Raw genomic sequence first — 21724 nt, 5'->3', positions numbered from 1 at the left:
TATGAAACACTGGCAGCTATGAATGGCAAAAACAAAAGTTCCCAAAGACGAGGCCTATTGGCTTTGCCAATGCTGCTTGTGGCTGTGGTGATTTTCCCATAATTAAGGATTTCCCACATAAAATCATAAACTGCAGAATCCGGTGATCTTAACAAAAAATAGTTTCCAGGTCGATTGGGTCAAAAGCTACTAAACAGGTGTTGCCGCGCAGTGGAATGCCCTTTATAAAGGTTGATTGGAGTTGCCACCTGGCCGGTTTTCTATAGGTACAATAGATATTGTAAAGCCCCGATCTGTGCAAAAATAGGCCAAGTCACCTGAAGCCGGTGTTTTCAGCACTTATCCTGGCATAATAAATTCAAACATCTAGGCATACTTCCAACAGCAAATATAAACAGGAAGCTCTTTTAAATGTGTTTTGCAACTATGTAAACAAGCTCTGACAAATCCTTAAAGAAAGGCAGAAAAGTCATGTTACACCAAAATACATACAATTCAAGTTGACCGGGCGCGTGCGTGTGTGTGTGTGTGTGTGTGAGAGAGAGTGTGAAATTCCCAAGCCAAAATGGCGATAATGTGTCGTCCCTTTTCTATGTCTATGGCGCTCGTTAGTTCACGACGCCGTTTGTGACGTCCCAGGTCAGGCAGGGAAGTTGGAGCAGGAAATAACAGATCACATGATTCAAAAGAGTCAACATGGCGACTTGGGCAGGTTGAAGAAAGAAACATTGAAGAGGTGAGAGTGGTGGGAACGAGGAAAACATACTAAAGTAACACACGCTCCGTTGTTCGTGAATACCCATTCATCACGCTCAAACCCGTACTGGGATCATGAGATGTAGTGATAGTGATAATAGTGGCATTTACACACTTCATGTGGAGTGTGGTAAAGCCTCTGTAATACACCTACCAGCACTGCGAATTCGGGGCGCATGAAAAGCAGTGTGATTTCGTAGAAACCAGAGGTGAGTTTTCTTACACCGGATGTTAGCGTGCTTCCCGTGTGCAGAAGAGCACTAGTCATATAACTTCTACCATTGTCATGATTGGTACTTTTCTGTAGCGGTTAGCTTGGGCTTCTTGAAGAGTCTACATTGTCTTACTCTGCCTTACCATGAACACGACAACAGTTCTGAAAGGTGAAATGTCAGCCAACGAGATGGAAGTGGAGGTCTTACAACTCCCGTAACTTTCAAACGTTATCAAGCCCTACGCTAAGCAAAACCTTTTGAAGTCGATCCCTCCAAACGTTGTAAAGGGTGTCGAGAGGGATGGCATTTGGTGTTGAAAGCTTACGAAATACTTCACAAATTGGAGTTGGCTTGGGAGTAGTAGCAAAATAGGACAGTGTTCACTGATTTCTTACTATTTATATTCTATTCATGCATTATTTCTACCCCCTCTTCATTGGCATAACAACCTGAGGTGTTCTGACCTCCAGCGCAGCATATTTTCAGAGCTAAAGCAGTACTAATAAGTGAGGGGTAATCCTGCACAACTAGTGGTCGTAATAAGTGATTCACACTCCCTGCATCCCCCTCGTTCTTTTCCTGTTAAGTCCAGGGTGGATTCTGGAGTGGAAAAGGTCTCTGCTGGGCTTTTGATTATTTAGGTCTTGGCTAGACAGCACGTGTGCTGTTTCGAAGAGACATGTCGTTTTCAATCTGTGTGCTTTAGCCCTTCCTTAGATTTGCCATTTGCTTGCTCCTTTGTCGCTCTTGTATCCTTTGTGCCCATTTGTCCACACCATGCATGGTCATGCCTCTTCCTGTGTTTAACCCTCCCCCAGAGATTGCTCCAAGTACTTGTGTCCTTTCACCCCTCCCATCTTAGGAGCTACTTTTTTTTCTTTCTGCTTGGGCATTCGACGCAAGTGTTCATATTTTTGCAATCTTGTTCCCACGAGCCCCAATCCTATTTCTTCTTTTCCTTCACAGATCAGTTTTATTATTCACCTCTATATGCTGTTTCTGTTTCGTTCTGAACTTGCTTATGGCGTTTCATTATTTAAAAAAAAAAAGATGCCAACATTGCACTTGTTTGTGAGTACGTCTGATCTTATTTAATCTTTTATAGTTTAATTGATAAGGGGACACGCTAGTGGTTCGATGGACCTTTTGACTATGCTTTGAGTGATTCCACCATAGTTCATAATTTCAGCAATGTACTCAACATAATCAATAAACACCATCAGTGTATTGGAGTCAATAATCTTTACTCATCATGACCCATTTGGCCACAAATAACCACACCTTTTAGTAAAGTTAAAATATTCATTTCCCTAGATTAACAATGCTAATATCACGTAAATTAGTCTAAAAACCAAATGATAAACGTATACAAACAACACAGGCTGACCAAAGCATCTAAAGAATCTCAATTTAGATAAAGCATTTATAATTAAACACTCAAGGGTTACATTAAAATTGAATAACAGTTATCACTGTAAAAGAGATCTATATACATCTAGACTCGACAGATGAACAGAATCAATTCTTTGTTAATGACAATGGTCAACATTTGGGCATCCTAACTAACCTTCCAATTAGAATAGCATGTTTGGGCTTCATGCAAAAACAATTTTAGTCAAAGTTAATTTGGAAAACATCTAACTAAGGCTCTATCAAAATGGTGGTTGGTACCTAAAGGAAAACATAAATACAGCCTAAGAAAATAGCATTTTGCTATACCTCTCCTCAATGGGTCAGCAAGTGGTGGTTTCTTTGTCAGGTGGACATCCGTCTGATCAGCATCAGCAATTGGACTGTGAAAAGAGATGGCTCAGCCACGGTTGGGCTCCAAACTGAACCAGCTAAAGAATCAACGATAATGCAAAATAACAAAATACATGGAACTGTGGTACTCCACAAATAGGACCCTATCGAGAACAGGAAGGAAATGCTCTGGAGTGCTCAGAAGAAGAATCTATAGGCTATGGGTTCTGGCATCTGGGTTCTGAGTGCAAGCAGGCTAAGTTAAACTCTTAAAAGTCTCTTCTCACTCCGTCATTGGTCAGACAATTGTATGTTTACAATAGGACCAGTAGGCTATAAACTATAAATCTAAAACGTAACTAAACAGTCTTTCACATGTCGATGGTTGGCTCCTCTTCTCCTGTTCCCATTGTCAGGTTCGGCAGGTAACTATTTTGTTGCAATCCTAGCTGTAGTCAGTGCATCCATTGTTAGTTCTTGGGACCATCGGTGTCTCGTGCGTCAAGGATACTTTTGTAACATTTTCTAATTCAAGACATTTTAACAGGCAAATCTCATGAGAAAGTTTGACATTTTACAAATCACATGGTCAGTGCCATGTGAACAATGTATAATATTAATTCTTGACTTTCATAAAACATTTATGGCATTTATTGATTTTCTGCCATGCAACTTAGCATGAGGCTTGTCGACTAGGCCTAAACTACATGAGTAATCAATGCCTAATGTAAATTTAAGCAAATACATAGGACTAATATGTTAATGCAGCCCACTAATACATTTATTCTACTTGTGCACATCATTGAGACTAGAAACTTGAGTTTGTTATTGATTGTCAAACATCTAATGGTGGCCACATCAGTGGGCACATTTCCATGGCACACAATTTTCTCTGTTATCCTAATTCATGTACATTTTGTAATAGTTAATCATTACAATGTGTTAGTAATTAATTCAGCTTTCACAACTTCACAAGCTTTATTTAGTTGCAGAGCTCTCTCCCTGCAGCTTTCAGACATTCTGCCAGTTGCACCCTCCCTGCCCGTCCTCCTTCCCGTCTGTTTTCCTCTCCCACCAGCTTATTTGATCCTGTTATAGTGCCCCTGCTTCCCCATGACTCCCAGTGCCCCAGGTCTCTGGCAGTCTTTTGTCTTGCCGTTGTTCGAGAAGTATGATCTGTGTCCACAGCATCCATGGGTACTGCTGCAGACAGAATCTTTTGTATGCTGTTCGTGGGCGTGGGAATGGGAATGTGAAGTAGTGTTGCAGGTTGAAGGGGAGGGGAGCTGAATTTTGTTTGTTGTTCTACTGGATGACAGGTTGATTATTCCTAATTATATAAATACTCTATTGGTGGTACTGTTGTTGGGAATAGTGTTAGTCTTCAGAAACTGCTTTATTTTTCTATTGGGGGGGGGGGAGTGTGTAACTATTTATGTTTCCATGTTAGAGCGTATATCTGGTGAGTTCTGTTACTGACAGTGAGTGCTTGACTCTAATATTTGAGTAGATATTGAAAGTAGTTACTCTAAGATACTCTAATTTATTTGCTTTTTATAATAGAAATACCATTCCACTAAGTGTCGCCATTCCTTCATTTCCCTCTCTTCCCTCACTGTGGTGGCAGACAGATTACTAGGGAAAGTTAATAGGTATTTTGTTTTAATGAATGACGTTCAAAATGATGCATACGTTTTTGAAGTATAAATAATTGCACAAACAAAGGTACCATGGGCTTCTAACAGTACACAATTTATAACAAACGTTTGACTTGTTGGTGAAAACTACAAGTGTAATTGATTCATTACTTTTAAAAATGTTGGTACTGTGCCATGTGGCACACATTCCAGTAATATGATTGCAATTGACACGTTTCCAGAGATTCGGCAGCTGTAAATAACGCATTGCCCATGCCGAACTGCTGGCCCTGTTTGCTGGAGAAAGCAGAGAACTTTTACCCTGGCGCTATAAAGCGTGCTTCTGTTTCCCACTATGCAGGATGAACACAGGTCACGCCCGGATGCTGCCTGAGAAAACACCTGGGCAAAAGCAGGTTTCTCAGTGCCCACTAGAGTCCAGAAAAGGCTGGCCTGGGCCAACCCTCTTGGCCTGTCTACACTGATTTTAAGGCTAGCGATGACATGGCTAAAAAGAAGTCAGTGGCTGTTTGTGTCGAAGATTGTCCCCCCACTTCCTCTGTTCCGATATTTTTAACTAGTTCTATGAGGGCCCTTAATTATGAGATCAGTAACTTTGGTGGGAGGTTAGCAGTCTACGCCGGCACCAGAAATTGCTGGCCCTAATACCAAGTCAAGTAAACTGAATTTATTGGCGATGTCTGGGTTATGAGGGAAAGAGAGTTAATCCTTTTATTTCACATGAAGTTGTAGCTATCGATTTATATCCTATTAATGCTGTGAAGCCTTTGATACATTTTTCTCAGCTCACCCCATAGAAAGAAAAAAGGACTCCTTGTGTACTGTGCACCGTAAGGACAAAGTGCTGCCCAGTCCAGCTGTCAGTCCTGTTAGCAGAACTACTGCTGCAGTGAATTTGGAGATTGTCAGTTTCAACATCACAAAGGCTTTACACTCCCAGCACTCAAGAGATTATTTGACTCATTCATGGGTAGAATAAAAGTTACTATGTGTGTCATTTCTAACTTGCCCACCTCTGATTGCCTACTCAAGGTAATTAGAACAGTTTAGGGTGCTGCTGATACCCAGCGCTCCTCATCCTATGCCACTCCAAACATATCATTATAAAATTTAATCTATACAGTCCTAAACTCCAGTGGATAGTGCAAGAGCATTTATGAGTATTACTGTATCCCAACTCAATAGTACTAATTTTGAACCCCTTAAAAAAGGAGTCCTAAATCAGCCCTACACGTGTACATGCAAAATAAACAGATTACTACAGCAGGTGCATTAACCCGCTGGGTGTCTTACAAGATGAACACATACTAGGCCCCATTCTCACAGTTCAGGAATCATACATTTAGCTCTTCTCTTACTGACATCACCACCAGACTGATTACCGTGCCTTCCACCTACCTGCTGCCAGGCCCGCTCACGTAGTCAGTCCCTTTGTCTCCTGTGCATGCGGAAGGATGGACAGAGCAAGGGTGGCAGAGTTTATATCACTAGCTAAGAAGGTGGAGACTACAGCAGTGGCATGTAGTGCCCACACTGCACTCCAGGGGCCTGTCCTGAAATCATTCCCTGGCCCTCTTTGTGCCAAGTAGGATGCACCAAGAAAGAGTGACAGAGAGTATACTGTCAGTCAAGGAGGGAGAAGCATCACCTCTGCCAGGCAGTGCCTACCCTGGCACCTCATGGGCATAGATGGGACAGCTCCTGACATCAGAGCTCCCTCTTCTTTCTGGCAGGAGCGTCTACCAAGGAAAGTGGCAGAGATGACACCATGAGCAAAAAAGGTGGAGACATCGAGGGGCGTGGTCTGCAGCCGATGAGGCCGCACTCTTAGCGCAACGCTCCGGGGCTGGGAACGGGGCCCAGCCCGTTTAATAACTGTAAACAGAGCTCAGCAATGACAGCGATCAACGGCCCCAACACCGGAAAGCTGCCTGACTAAAGAGGCGGCGACAAAATTTGACCGGTGATTTGGGAGAAATCGGCGTGTTCTTTCCGCAACCGTCGAGAACTAAGATGGCGGCCGTGCCCGAATGCCGGCTCGGTTGAAGTGGTGCAGAGGAGCAGGAAGAACGGACACCCGCAACTGCGGAAACTTTACCCCTGCCCTCCAAAGTTACCCCCCAAAAGCGGCGGGCCCACTGTTAGCCCCGGAAGAGGCCGGCGAGTGGAAGAGCGGGCAAGCGACGAGCGGCGTAGCGATGCGGGCGGGAGAGGGGGGGGGGGGACGACCCACCCGATCGCAGCTGGAGAGACACGGCCGATCCCGTGGCTCCGAGGTTCTGAGGAACTGTGGGTGGCGTAGGAGGCTCCCCAATGAAGCAAGCACTGGGGAAACGCGAACTGGGCACACTCGAGCTCTTGGTCGGGGCTCCCCATGCACACCCCTCAGGGGAGAATCACCCTGAGGAATATTATCTCCGTTGAGGAGGAGGGAGGAACGAGTGCACCACACACTAATTACCCAGCGGTGGACACTTCCACAAGTGACATAAAAGCACTCTAGACCCTGGCCCTTCCCCCGCCCGCCCTGGACTACAGGACACCTGACCGACGCCCAAAAGAAACAGAAGGAGAGAAGAGACCTGGTCCCCCCTCACAGTAATAAAACCCCTGCGACCCTGGTGAATGGCGGTGAACTTTGGGGGCAACAGGAAGATTCACCAGGCGGAAATTTCAGGACAGAACCCCTGAACTCATCGGGCAAGATCATTTCCCTACCTGATTACATAACTGGCCCAACAATGGGTAAACCCAAAAAGCGCGAGGAGCAGAACCAAGATGACGCCACAACCACCAAACTGCATGGTCAATCCCCAAATTCAAATTCCCGGGACAGTTCGACACAACAGGAGACAACACTGGACACGGTCCTCCAAGCCATCAGGAAATCCCGCGAAGCACTTGAACAAAAAATAGATAACCTAACCGTGGATTTCTCATTATTGTGGGACGACCACCGTAAACGAACAGAGAGAGTGGGAACGAACGAAAAGACTCTCGCCCTAGTGACATCAATGCAGAAATCTTCCTCCACTGAACTTACGGAACTCACAACTGGATCAAAACCCTAGAAACCAGAACGGAAGATGCTGAAAACCGCGCCCGTAGGAGTAACCTTAGACTAGTTGGGGTACCAGAAGGGGCGGAATCCTCGGCAGCCAATATGGAATCTTTCCTGGAAAACTGGCTCAGAGAAACAGTGGCCCCCGAGGGCCTCTCGTCATTTTTTGCGATAGTGAGAGCCCACAGGGTACCCAGCAGACCTCCTCCCCCCGGAACCAGGCCACGACCAATAGTGGCGAAACTGTTACACTATAAGGACAGAGATTACATACTATCGCAATCACACCTACAAGGTGAAATTACGTTAAATAACCAGCGAGTCATGATCTTTCCGGATTTCACTAAAGGAACACAAGCGCAAAGGGCCTCCTTCAATGAACCTAAGCGCATCCTACGCGAGAATGGCATAAAGTACGCAATGCTCTTCCCGGCCAAACTCAGAGTGGAGTACAACGGCAAAATGCATTTCTTTTTATCACCGCTACTGGTAGGGGAATGGCTGGAATCCCTGAATATAACCAAGCTAGCCCTCCGCCCCAGCGCCCCCCACACGCCTAGCAGGAAACGCAGCAGATCTACCAAACGAGTTACAGAAGCCACACCCCCAGGGCACCAAACTCTCCAAGAAATGCGGGATGCCGTGGACGCTGCAGCAGCACTGAGTGGAGGAGTTTGCCCCCTATCTCAGACCTCTGGTACTATCTCATATCCTGAATCAAGTTGTGGAGGCTCCTCAATATCATCACAAGTCACCCTCATCAGTCTACCGAAAGTGACTCAGAGAACAGCGTAAGAAATTATTTGACCCCTCACTGAGCGGGCCGAATAGACTGTGAGTATTGATACGAACATAGTTAACTCATAATAGTTAACAGATGAAAAAATCTCCAAAACAGCTGACAATGACACATCTTAAGTAAAACTTCATGAGCTGCGGATACAATTTTGCTGGGTCCCGGGAGCGGTCCGGAGCACAGGCTCTCGGTCTCTGGCATGCCACCCACCTATAGGACACTAAATAAGAAAAGTTATAATGGTTTGGACGGGGAAAGTTCTGGTCACCGGTCCTGGGGAGTGAGAGTTGGGAGTTGAGTTAGTTAATTCAGTAAAGGGGGTAACCTGTTCACTTGTCCTTAATGAAGTAGACCATTCTCGACCTCGAACCTCGTCATTTAAACATAAAACCAAACTCCTCAACATGCATACCCATCCTAGCCACCACAAAAAAATAAAAACCCTAGATCATGTCCACAAAATATAAAATAATACCATGGAATATTAGAGGCTTAAATAATATTTCCAAGCGGTACAAAGTATAGAGCCATCTCAAACGCAGGGGGATGCACAGCTCTACTGCAGGAAACCCTGAGCAGTAAGAGCAAGAAGTTAACGCTCTAAAAAAAAGATGGAGGGGCCAAATATTTGCCACTAATTATTCAGCATTTGCAAGGGGAGTGCTACTGTGGATCCGCCCTGGGGTGCCCTTCCAAGCACTACACAAGACCATAGACAAGGAAGGGAGATATGTAGTAGTCATCAGGAGACTAGAGGGAAAGGAGGTAACCATCAGTGGTATATATGCACTGAACCAAGATCAAGGGACATTTTTTGACAAGTTATCCTGTGAGATAGGCCCACTCCTCACAGCCCCAAAAATAATTGGTGGTGACTTTAATTGTATAGCCAACATCAACCTGGATAGGTCACATCCACCCCAATCACAATCCCAAACCCTAAAAACCGCCAAATCATTTATAGATTGGCAACAACATTGGCAACTAAAAGACTGCTGGAGGCAACTCAACCCACACAACAGGGATTACTCATATTACTCAACAGTACACGATTTGCATGTTAGGCGTGACACTTTTCTAGTATCCCCTGAAATACAAAACGATGTGATAACAGCCGAATACCTTAGCCGCACTATATCAGACCATAACCCCCTGATAATTTCGCTGACCTGGAGTAGGGAGAGGTCAAAGATTCCAACGTGGCGCCTAAGGGCGGAAACACTCGAAGACGAAGCATTTAAACACCTCTTACATACAAACATTGTCGAATATTTTAAACAAAACGCAGGGACAGCGTCCTCTAGGTCCCTCAAGTGGGAAATATTCAAAATAGTAACCAGGGGCATTTGTATCAGTGAGAATATTGGAGTTCGGAAATCAATGGAAACCGAGCTCAGGAGGCTTGAGGACTCTCTTAGGGACATCGAGCGTAGGCACCCTACACATCCCGACTTGACCCCCCTGCTGAACGAAACCAGAGCCAAGATAACGGAAGCGAATACTAGATTGTCTTGCTTCGATTATAAGCAGTATTTAAGCAAACAACATGCGGAAGGGGATAAGGCAGGCGCCCTGCTAGCCTGGCTTGCTAGGCCTCCTAAACAACAAACAATTATAGTTGAAATTGAGGAAACCCCAGGTAATAGGGTATATGGTCAAAGGGAGATAAATGCTAGCTTTTCTAAATACTATTCAACATTATATGCACCCCCCACCGAAACAATAAGTTACTCCCAGATACAAGAGTTGGAGGATCTCGCCCTCCCCAAACTGGGAGCCGAGGAAGCCACGGCCCTGGCGACGCCTATTTCAATCGCAGAAATCAAAACTGCAATCCAAAGCATGGCAAGGGGCAAAGTTGGGAGTACGTCCGCTCCCGGAATGGAGTTCTATCTCCTATACCAAGACCTGTAGGCTCCAAAGCTTTGCACAATGTACGCAGAAGCATGGAACAATAATACCTTACCTCAGTCAACTAAGAAAGCCACAATGATACCCCTACTAAAACCCGATAGACCTTCTACTGATGTTCGCTCTTACCGGCCATTGTCCATGCTTAACTTAGATTACAAAATATTAAGCCTGGTATTGGCTAATAGACTCTTACCTCATATGTCCTCACCGATTCACCAAGACCAGTCGGGTTTTATCCCACAGCGCAGCACGGCCCAAAATATTAGACACCTGGTGTCAGTGCTCCACTCCATACCCCTAGCAGTGTCACAAGAGGCGATTATATCAGTGGACATTGAGAAAGCCTTTGACAGCCTGAGGTGGGACTACCTAGAGCAGGTCATGCTAAAGATAGGACTTGGAGAGGGATTCGTACGTTGGACAAAACTACTATACACCAATCCCACCGCGAGAGTGCGAACAGGTAGCACCATATCAGACCCTTTCCCAGTTGGCAGAGGTACCAGACAGGGCTGTCCATTATCACCCCTTCTTTTCGCTGTAGTAGTGGAACCACTTGCTCAAATGGCCGGATCCGGGAGGTTCTTTGAAGGTATCTCAATTAATAATTGGACACATCATATCGCCCTCTATGAAGATGACATGCTACTTTTCCTCAGGAACCTGGAAGTAGACCTACCAGGAGCAATGGACATGTTGGAGAGCTACGGAGTAGCCTCCGGACTCCAAATCAACTGGAGAAAATCATCCTTTTTTCCAGTGCTCAAAGGCGCCACGGAACCTATTGACACTAGAGGTCTGCCCTGGTCCCCGAACACATTTAAATATTTAGGGGTTAACATATACCACAAAATGGAAGACCTGCTGGAAGGGAATATACATGGAGTACTCAGAGGGATCAGGGCTAGTATGCACTTCTGGGATACGATACCCCTAACGGTCTCTGGAAGAATTGCCTTGCTCAAAATGATAGTGTTGCCTAGACTACTTTACTACTTCTCCACTATCCCTCTCTTAATCCCGAAAGCAGTGTCCAGAGGCATAGAATCCATGACCGTGAGTTTTATATGGGGATCGAGTTGGCACCGAATCGCAGTACACACCCTCCAGAGACCCACCACAGAGGGAGGCTTGGCTGCCCCAGATCTAGAGATATACTACTGGGCAGGGCAACTACAATGGCTTGCAAAATGAATTAATGAACACCCAGTTGCAAAGGAATTACAGATCCCCCTGAATTGCCCACTTGAAAAAATCCTGAGTATATTACTGAACCCCAAAAAGCCTAAACAACAATTACCATTAGAGCGGGAATCAACGAGATATTGTTGGGAGCAATACCTAAAACGCACCGGCACAAAGACTCCATACGCACCAGAGGCCCCTCCTAACCTGCCTGAAACATATTACAGTAGACCAAATGCTAATGGGCACTAGTAAATTAGTGACGCATAACATTATAAAACTGGGAGATCTATATAGCAACGGGAAGCTTCGTACATATGTAGAATTACAATATCAGTTCGCTCTCCCGTCTACATTGTTCCTTACCTATAGCGCAATAACCAGAATCCTTCAAAAGACATGGGGAACGGGATCACTTGACCCGCCAACCCACGAAGGCTGTAGCCTTCTCTGCTCAATAGGGGAGCAGAAGGGGGTGATATCAGGAATATATAAATCCTTACAGAACAGCACATGCTTACTGTAGGAGGCTGGCCTGGCTTGTAGTGGGTACCAAGGGGTACTTACACTCTGTACCAGGTCCAGTTATCCCTTATTAGTGTAGAAGAGGCGTTTCTAGCAGCTTAGGCTGATAGAAGGTAGCTATAGCAGAGCAGCTTAGGCTGAACTAGGAGACATGCAAAGCTCCTACTATACCTCTGGTGTCATATGCACAATATCATAAGAAAACACAATACACAGATATACTAAAAATAAAGGTACTTTATTTTTATGACAATATGCCAAAAGTATCTCAGTGAGTACCCTCAGTATGAGGATGCCAAATATACACAAGATATATGTACACAACACCAAAAATATGCAGTAATAGCAAAAGGAAGTAATGTAAAGTTACAGTAGATTGCAATAGGAGCACATAGGTACAGGGGCAACACAAACCATATACTCCAAAACTGGAATGCGAACCACGAATGGACCCCAAACCTATGTGAACTTGTAGAGGGTCGCTGGGACTGTAAGAAAACAGTGAGGGTTAGAAAAATAGCCCACCCCAACACCCTGAAAAGTAGGTGTAAAGTGCACCTATATTCCCCAGAGAGCACAGAAAACGTGATCGGGGAATTCTGCAAGGAAGACCAACACCAGCAAAGCAACCAAAGTGGATTTCCGGACGAGAGTACCTGTGGAACAAGGGGACCAAGTCCAAGAGTCGCAACAAAGTCGAGAGTGGGGAGATGCCCAGGAAATGCCAGCTGAGGGTGCAAAGAAGCTGCCACCGGATGGTAGAAGCTGTGGATTCTGCAAGAACGAAGAGGGCTAGAAACTTCCCCTTTGGAGGATGGATGTGCCACGTCGTGAAGAAGCTTGCAGAGGTGTTCCCACGCAGAAAGACCGCAAACAAGCCTTGCTAGCTGCAAGGGTAGCGGTTAGGGTTTTTGGATGCTGCTGTGGCCCAGGAGGGACCAGGATGTCGCCACTTGGATGAGGAGACAGAGGGGGCGCCCAGCAAGTCAGGGAGCCCTCACAGAAGCAGACAGCACCCGCAGAAGTACCGGAACAGGCCCTTGGAAGAGGAGTGGACCGGAGCTCACCTGAAGACACAAAAGGGAGTTCCATGACGCCGGAGGACAACTCAGAAGGTTGTGCATTGCAGGTTAGAGTGTCGGGGACCCAGGCTTGGCTGTGCACGAAGGAAATCCTGGAAGAGTGCACAGGAGCCGGAGCAGCTGCAAATCACGCGGTACCCAGCAATGCAGTCTAGCGTGGGGAGGCAAGGACTTACCTCCACCAAACTTGGACTGAAGAGTCACTGGACTGTGGGAGTCACTTGGACAGAGTTGCTGAGTTCCAGGGACCACGCTTGTCGTGCTGAGAGGGGACCCAGAGGACCGGTGATGCAGTCTTTTGTTGCCTGCGGTTGCAGGGGGAAGATTCCGTCGCCCCACGGGAGATTTCTTCAGAGCTCCTGGTGCCGAAAGGAGGCAGGCTACCCCCAGAGCATGCACCACCAGGAAACAGGCGAGAAAGCGGCAGGATCAGCGATACAAGGTTGCAGTAGTTGTCTTTGCTACTTTGTTGCGGTTTTGCAGGCGTCCCGAGCAGTCAGCGGTCGATCCTTTGGTAGAAGGTGAAGAGAGAGATGCAGAGGAACTCTGGTGAGCTCTTGCATTCGGTATCTAAAGAATCCCCCAAAGCAGAGACCCTAATTAGCCAGAATAGGAGGTTTGGCTACCTAGGAAGGAGGATAGGCTAGCAACACAGGTAAGAGCCTATCAGAAAGAGTCTCTGACGTCACCTGCTGGTACTGGCCACTCAGAGCAGTCCAGTGTGCCAGCATCACCTCTGTTTTCAAGATGGCAGAGGTCTGGAGCACACTGGAGGAGCTCTGGGCACCTCCCCTGGGAGGTGCAGGTCAGGGGAGTGGTCACTCCCCTTTCCTTTGTCCAGTTTCGCGCCAGAGCAGGGCTGGGGGATCCCTGAACCAGTGTAGACTGGCTTATGCAGAGATGGGCACCATCTGTGCCCATCAAAGCATTTCCAGAGGCTGGGGGAGGCTACTCCTCCCCAGCCCTGACACCTTTTTCCAAAGGGAGAGGGCGTAACACCCTCTCTCTGAGGAAGTCCTTTGTTCTGCCTTCCTGGGCCAGGCCTGGCTGGATCCCAGGAGGGCAGAAACCTGTCTGAGGGGTTGGCAGCAGCAGCAGCTGTAGTGAAACCCCGGGAAAGGCAGTTTGGCAATACCCAAGTCTGTGCTAGAGACTTGGGGGATCATGGAATTGTCTCCCCAATGCCAGAATGGCATTGGGGTGACAATTCCATGATCTTAGACATGTTACATGGCCATGTTCGGAGGTACCATTGTGACTCTATACATAGGTAGTGACCTATGTATAGTGCACTCGTGTAATGGTGTCCCCGCACTCACAAAGTCCGGGGAATTTGCCCTGAATGATGTGGGCGCACCTTGGCTAGTGCCAGGGTGCCCACACACTAAGTAACTTAGCACCCAACCTTCACCAGGTGAAGGTTAGACATATAGGTGACTTATAAGTTACTTAAGTGCAGTGGTAAATGGCTGTGAAATAACGTGGACGTTATTTCACTCAGGCTGCAGTGGCAGGCCAGTGTAAGAATTGTCAGAGCTCCCTATGGGTGGCATAAGAAATGCTGCAGCCCATAGGGATCTCCTGGAACCCCAATACCCTGGGTACCTCAGTACCATATACTAGGGAATTATAAGGGTGTTCCAGTATGCCAATGTGAATTGGTGAAATTGGTCACAAGCCTGTTAGTGACAATTTAGAAAGCAGAGAGAGCATAACCACTGAGGTTCTGGTTAGCAGAGCCTCAGTGAGACAGTTAGTCATCACACAGGGAACACATACAGGGCACACTTATGAGCACTTCGGCCCTGGCTGGCAGGGTCCCAGTGACACATACACTAAAATAACATATATACAGTGAAATATGGGGGTAACATGCCAGGCAAGATGGTGCTTTCCTACACTTACCCCTATGTGAACTCAAAACCAAGTGGCAGACAGAGTTAGACACCACCATTGACGAATCAGAGTGGGTTAGGATCCCCTCCCACATTTACTCAGTGTCTAGAAACGCAAGGTTTAAACTAATACATTTATATATCTATGTAGGAAAGTACCATCTTGCTTGGCATGTTACCCCCATATTTCACTGTATATATGTTGTTTTAGTCTGTGCCCTGTATGTGTCCCCTGTGTGACGCCTAACTGTCTCACTGAGGCTCTGCTAACCAGAACCTCAGTGGTTATGCTCTCTCTGCTTTCCAAATTTGTCACTAACAGGCTAGTGACTAAATTTACCAATTCACATTGGCATACTGGTACACCCATATAATTCCCTAGTATATGGTACTGAGGTACCCAGGGTATTGGGGTTCCAGGAGATCTCTATGGGCTGCAGCATTTCTTTTGCCACCCATAGGGAGCTCTGACAATTCTTACACAGGCCTGCCAGTGCAGCCTGCGTGAAATAACATCCACATTATTTCACAGCCATTTACCACTGCACTTAAGTAACTTATAAGTCACCTATATGTCTAACCTTCACCTGGTGAAGGTTGGGTGCAATGTTACTTAGTGTGTGGGCTCCCTGGCACTAGCCAAGGTGCCCCCACATCGTTCAGGGCAAATTCCCCAGCCTTTGAGTGCGGGGACACCATTACACGTGTGCATTGTACATAGGTCACTACCTATGTATAGCTTCACAATGGTAACTCCGAACATGGCCATGTAACATGTCTAAGATCACGGAATTGTCACCCCTATGCCATTCTGACATTGGGGGGACAATTCCATGATCCCCCGGGTCTCTAGCATAGTACCCGGGTACTGCCAAACTGCCTTTCCGGGGTCTCCACTGCAGCTGCTGCCAACCCCTCAGACAGGTTTCTGCCCTCCTGGGGTCCAGGCAGCCCTGGCCCAGGAAGGCAGAACAAAGGATTTCCTCTGAGAGAGGGTGTAACACCCTCTCCCTTTGTAAATAGGTGTCAGGGCTGGGGAGGAGTAGCCTCCCCATCCTCTGGAAATGCTTTGATGGGCACAAATGGTGCCCATCTCTGCATAAGCCAGTCTACACCGGTTCAGGGATCCCCCAACCCTGCTCTGGCGCGTACCTGGACAAAGGAAAGGGGAGTGACCACTCCCCTGACCTGCACCTCCCAGGGGAGGTGCCCAGAGCTCCTCCAGTGTGTCCCAGACCTCTGCCATCTTGGATTTAGTGGTGCTGGGGGCACACTGGACTGCTCTGAGTGGCCAGTGCAGCAGGTGACGTCAGAGGCTCCTTCTGATAGGCTCTTATCTCTCTTGGTAGCCAATCCTTCTTCCTTGGTAGCCAAACCTCCTTTTCTGGCTATTTAGGGTCTCTGCTTTGGGGAATTCTTTAGATAACGAATGCAAGAGCTCATCAGAGTTCCTCTGCATCTCCCTCTTCACCTTCTGCCAAAGGATCGACCGCTGACTACTCAGGACGCCTGCAAAACCGCAACAAAGTAGCAAGACAACTACTAGCAACCTTGTATCGCCTCATCCTGCCGGCTTTCTCTACTGTTTCCAGGTGGTGCATGCTCTGGGGGTAGCCTGCCTCCTTTCGGCACCAGGAGCTCTGAAGAAATCTCCCGTGGGACGACGGAATCTTCCCCCTGCAACCACAGGCAACAAAAGACTGCATCACCGGTCCTCTGGGTCCCCTCAGCACGACGAGCGTGGTCCCTGGAACTCAGCAACTCTGTCCAAGAGACTCCCACAGTCCAGTGACTCTTCAGTCCAAGTTTGGTGGAGGTAAGTCCTTGCCTCCTCACGCTAGACTGCATTGCTGAGTACAGTGTGATTTGCAGCTGCTTCGGCTCCTGTGCACTCTTCCAGGATTTCCTTTGTGCACAGCCAAGCCTGGGTCCCCGACACTCCTTCCTGTAGTGCACAACCTTCTGAGTTGTCCTCCGGCGTCGTGGGGCTCCCTTTTGTGACTTCGCGTGGACTCCGGTTCACTCTTCTTTCAAGTGCCTGTTCAGGTACTTCAGCGGGTGCTGCCTGCTTCTGCGAGGGCTCCCTGAGTTGCTGGGCGCCCCCTCTGTCTCCTTCTCCAAGTGGCAACATCCTGGTCCCTCCTGGGCCACAGCAGTACCCAAAAACCTCTACCGCGACCCTTGCAGCTAGCAAGGCTTGTTTGCGGTCTGTCGGCGTGGGGACACGTCTGCAAGCTTCATCGCGACGTGGGACATCCGCCTTCCAAAGGAGAAGTCCCTAGCTCTCTTCTTTCTTGCAGAACTCCAATCTTCTTCCATCCGGTGGCAGCTTCCTTGCAGCCTCAGCTGGCATTTCCTGGGCTCCTGCCCACTCTCGACATTGTCGCGACTCTTGGACTTGGTCCCCTTGTCTTTCAGGTACTCAGGTCTGGAAATCCACTGTTGTTGCATTGCTGGTGTTTGTTCTTCCTGCAGAAACCCCCTATCACGACTTCTGTGCTTTCTGGGGGCAGTAGGTGCACTTTATACCTACTTTTCAGGGTCTTGGGGTGGGCTATTTTTCTAACCCTCACTGTTTTCTTACAGTCCCAGCGACCCTCTACAAGCTCACATAGGTTTGGAGTCCATTCGTGGTTCACATTCCACTTTTGGAGTATATGGTTTGTGTTGCCCCTATACCTATGTTCTCCTATTGCAATCTACTGTAATTCTACATTGCTTGCATTACTTTTCTTGCTATTACCTGCATAATTTGGTTTGTGTACATATATCTTGTGTATATAACTTATCCTCATACTGAGGGTACTCAATGATATACTTTTGGCCTATTGTCATAAAAATAAAGTACCTTTATTTTTAGTAATTCTGTGTATTGTGTTTTCTTATGATATTGTGCATATGACACCAGTGGTATAGTAGGAGCTTTACATGTCTCCTAGTTCAGCCTAAGCTGCTTTGACATAGCTACCTTCTATCAGCCTAAGCTGCTAGAAACACCTCTTCTACACTAATAAGGGATAACTGGACCTGGCACAAGGTGTAAGTACCTCTGGTACCCACTACAAGCCAGGCCAGCCTCCTACAATCTACCACAGAGCCTACTTAACCCCGCAAATGATAACTGAAATATACAGTGCAAATAACTCTGGTTGCCCCCGATGCGCTGAATCAGCAGCAGGACTTGTACATATGCTATGGAGTTGCCCTCAACTCGGTTCATACTGGATAGAAATCTTCAGGAAATTTTCCTCCAGCACTGAAAGGACATTATCTCCATCCCCAATAGTGGCAATATTGGGGGACTTTCCTCCTTCAGCTCACAAAATATCCAACAGGTTCATCAACCTAGCTCTGGTTCTAGCTAGAAGAGAAATAACCTCGCACTGAAAGGACTCAATGAGCCCCCAAGTGAATAGATGGCAAAACGCATTGGAGAAGTGGGCGGAAATCGAGGGAACAGTACTACTGAAAGAGGCTCTACAGGGACAAAGACCTAGAGACAATGCCACGCAATGGGACTCAATATTGGAGAACATGAGGTCCCTGGATGCTCCCATGTCAGAGGATGACACTACAACCTCGGACTCCGAATCTGAGCAGACCTCCATGCCTACAACACAGAATGTTGCGTGTTTGTGAGTCACTGCTTATCTATGGAGAATTGTCACCTCAGGAACATTATACGACGAACTATGTGCAAAATGGGGGGTGGGTTCAAGAACACCGTTGGGGATTTGCTATAGTAATATCATTATCATTGACATGTTTTAAAAATACACTAAATGCAATAAAAGATATATATTAAAAAAAAAAAAAAGAAAAGGTGGAGACATCATCATTGCCCATTCTGTAACTCATGCCAAAAAAGGAGGCTGCACTGGAATCCAGCCCTCATCCACTGTGTGCCACAAAGGAAGGCCACATCTGCACTGCATGGGTCAGTGTGGTGGCTGCCAGGTTTCACCGGCTACATTACACAAGATTATATTAATTTCGTTTAGACAGTGAGCTTCGCAGAATCACAGAATGTTGATCTGAAGCTGGGGGACTCGAACTTGGTTCCCCAGTTCCAAAGTTGGTAGCTCTGGTCCAACATATAAGTCAACAGCAGTCTAAGGCCCTCAGAAATCACTGGTCAATACAGCCAACTGATGCAGACTGCGCCCCGCTCTCAGCTGGCCTATGAAGACAACAAGCTTTTGGCACCACATAATTCAACGCAATGCCACACAATTGTCCCACAATTACACAACACACAAATCAACACCACATAATTCCACCACACCCAACACGTTTCAACATCTCGTTATTCCACACCACACATTTCATCTCCACATCATTCCACTCCATGCCACATAATTCCACTTCACATAATACCACTCCATACACCATTCTATTACACTCCACACAAAACAGTTCAACTCCAGATAATTCCACTCCACATAATTCCACTCCAACCTATACAGTTACACTTAAGGCTACATAATTACACTCCACATATATCCACTCAACTCCATACCACTTAATTACACTCCACAAAGTTCAACTCCAGACTGACACATGCTTACACTCCACATAACTCCACACAACGGCACACAGTTCCACACAGCGCCACACCACAAGGTTCAATTCCACAACATGTAACATAATTGCACTCTGCTCCATACCACATAATAACACGCCACATAAATCCACTCCTCGCCACTTAGTAGCCCACCACATAAGTACACTCCACACCATTCCACATAATTTCACTCAGCGCCACAGAATTCAACTCTACACAATTCCATTCAACACCTCGTAATTCCACTCCAAAACATAAAATTGCACTATACACCACATCCATCTAAACCACACCACAGAATTCCACATCATGCCACACAATTCAACACCACGCCACATAATTCCACTAAATACGTGCTACTCCACGACACTCCATACCACTGGACATCATTCTACTTCACTTAATACAACATAACTACTATCCACAAAATTCCATTACTCGCCATGACACATAATTTCACTACACATAACCCAACACAACAAACAATTACACTCCAACCCACAAAATTTCACACCCCCTAATTGCAATCTACACAATATAATTCAACATCTTTCCACATAATTCATTTCCACTATGTGCCACTTCACACCAATGCCACTTCACATAAATGCACGCCATGCAACATTGACACTCAACATAATTCCACTCCGCATCATGCCACATATTTACACTGGACATATTTCAGCTCCACACCACATACATCCACTCCACTCCATAATACCTTGCTAAAAGACATTGACACCCAAAATAGCTCTTGGGTTGCCAAGACCTCTTGGCTCTGCCAATGCTTGTTTATTGTTCCCAATGCAGTGCTTGAGAGCCTACGAGTGCCGCTGCAAGGGAGAGGAATAACGACAATGCTCCCTCTTTTGCAGGTGCTCACATATGCTCGGTCGGGAGCAACTTTGGATTCACACTCAGTTGAAGCAAACTGAAAGTGGTGCAGAGATGGCAAACTTCTATCTAGAAGGAACTAGTTACATTTCTTCAAGCCCTCACTTACTTATGCCAATTGATTAGCGGAATAAGTGGTATTGGTTCACTCAGACAATATAGTTGATTATGTCAATCGGGAAAAGCAGGGTTGGTCCTAGGTTTTGTGGGGCCCCGGGCAGAATAGAAACATTTGAGGCCCCTGCCAGATATGACATCACAGGAAGTGACATCATAGGAAGGGACATCAACTGAATGCTAATGTTCTGGAATTGTTTAAGCAGGTTTGCATGAAACTACCTACCTAGTGTGGATTTCACTAAAAAGCTACAATATTCACTAATTGTTTCCAGATTAGGGCATGATTAAAATTTCAAGTCAGATTGTCCCAGAACTATACAGCAGGACTACAAGCGACTCACGAGCCCCCTTTATGCTAGGGAAGTAAGTACCTGCAAGAACTGCAGCAAACAGAATATAAGAAGTGGAGACAACAGAAATGTCTTACACCGGTGGGGTGGCTAACATATTGGCAGGCAGAACCACCAAAGGCTGGCCCACACCTGCTCACAGAGCACTGAAAAATAGCAATTACTTCCAGACTCCATTTTTAAAAGATTTAAAGAACTGAAATAACTTAGAGATATACACAATGGATGGCTTAGAGGGAAATAGTTGGAACAAAAAGACTGCCAAAGCTATAGTCGGAGACGGTCACTAAAGAGATACAGTAAAGCAACAGAACAGAAAGGGCCTACTAAAAAGATTTTATACGGTTTACAGCTGAATGTAAAGGAAATGTAGTAATGTGAAATAGGTAGGCTGGGGGAGGTGGTGTGTGACTTGCAGACTAACACTACAGTAATACCAGCAACGTATAGTTTAAAAAGAATCAAGTCATATGTCTGTAATATCTGAAAAGACACTTGCCAAATCCAGAGGGACAGAACTATGCCACGCAACTCAAATTTAGCCTTAGAAGTAATGACAAAAGTGTGCCTGCCCTCCGGTAAATCAATGGCATCTTGGTTAAAGAGATAATTAAATGCAAGACAATTTTCATTATCCACAAGTCTATTCAGTCACTCCCCAGGAAGCTAACCAAACAATTTTGGTCTTCCAGCCTCCAATGACATATCTCTGTTCCTGAACCTACTGGCTACCTACTTGCATAGGCTTGTTGTTTGGAAGGTCACTCAGTGTGCAATGATGTATTCTATGTAATGCCCTCTCGCTTCTCAGCTAGTCTCTTCCCCCACACAGCCCCCTTCTCCTGTACACTGCTCCTTCTGCCCATTACCTCCCACAAGAGGCCAATTCTAACTGTGTTCCTAATAAGCAGTCACTTCCCCAGGCCTCGCTGTCACTCCTTGAGGTTTGAGATTTGTTGTGGGAAG

General features: G+C 46.4%; 1 protein-coding gene across 4 annotated transcripts in view; it reads left to right on the top strand.

Moving 5' to 3' along the window:
* Positions 1 to 610: 610 nt before the first annotated feature.
* SPNS1 (SPNS lysolipid transporter 1, lysophospholipid) overlaps positions 611 to 21724 on the top strand; it is a 132519-nt gene continuing 111405 nt past the window's right edge. The window contains exon 1 of one of the 4 annotated variants that reach the window (XM_069243941.1): positions 611 to 736. The gene's annotated coding sequence lies outside the window, so the exon portion shown is untranslated. Of the gene's footprint in view, positions 966 to 21724 lie in introns of all 4 variants that reach the window. The other 3 variants (XM_069243942.1, XM_069243944.1, XM_069243943.1) reach the window with 3 other exon arrangements.

Source organism: Pleurodeles waltl, chromosome 7 (assembly GCF_031143425.1).
Source record: "Pleurodeles waltl isolate 20211129_DDA chromosome 7, aPleWal1.hap1.20221129, whole genome shotgun sequence".
Taxonomy (NCBI): Eukaryota; Metazoa; Chordata; class Amphibia; order Caudata; family Salamandridae; genus Pleurodeles; species Pleurodeles waltl.
This window is presented reverse-complemented; position numbering and strand designations above follow the sequence as displayed.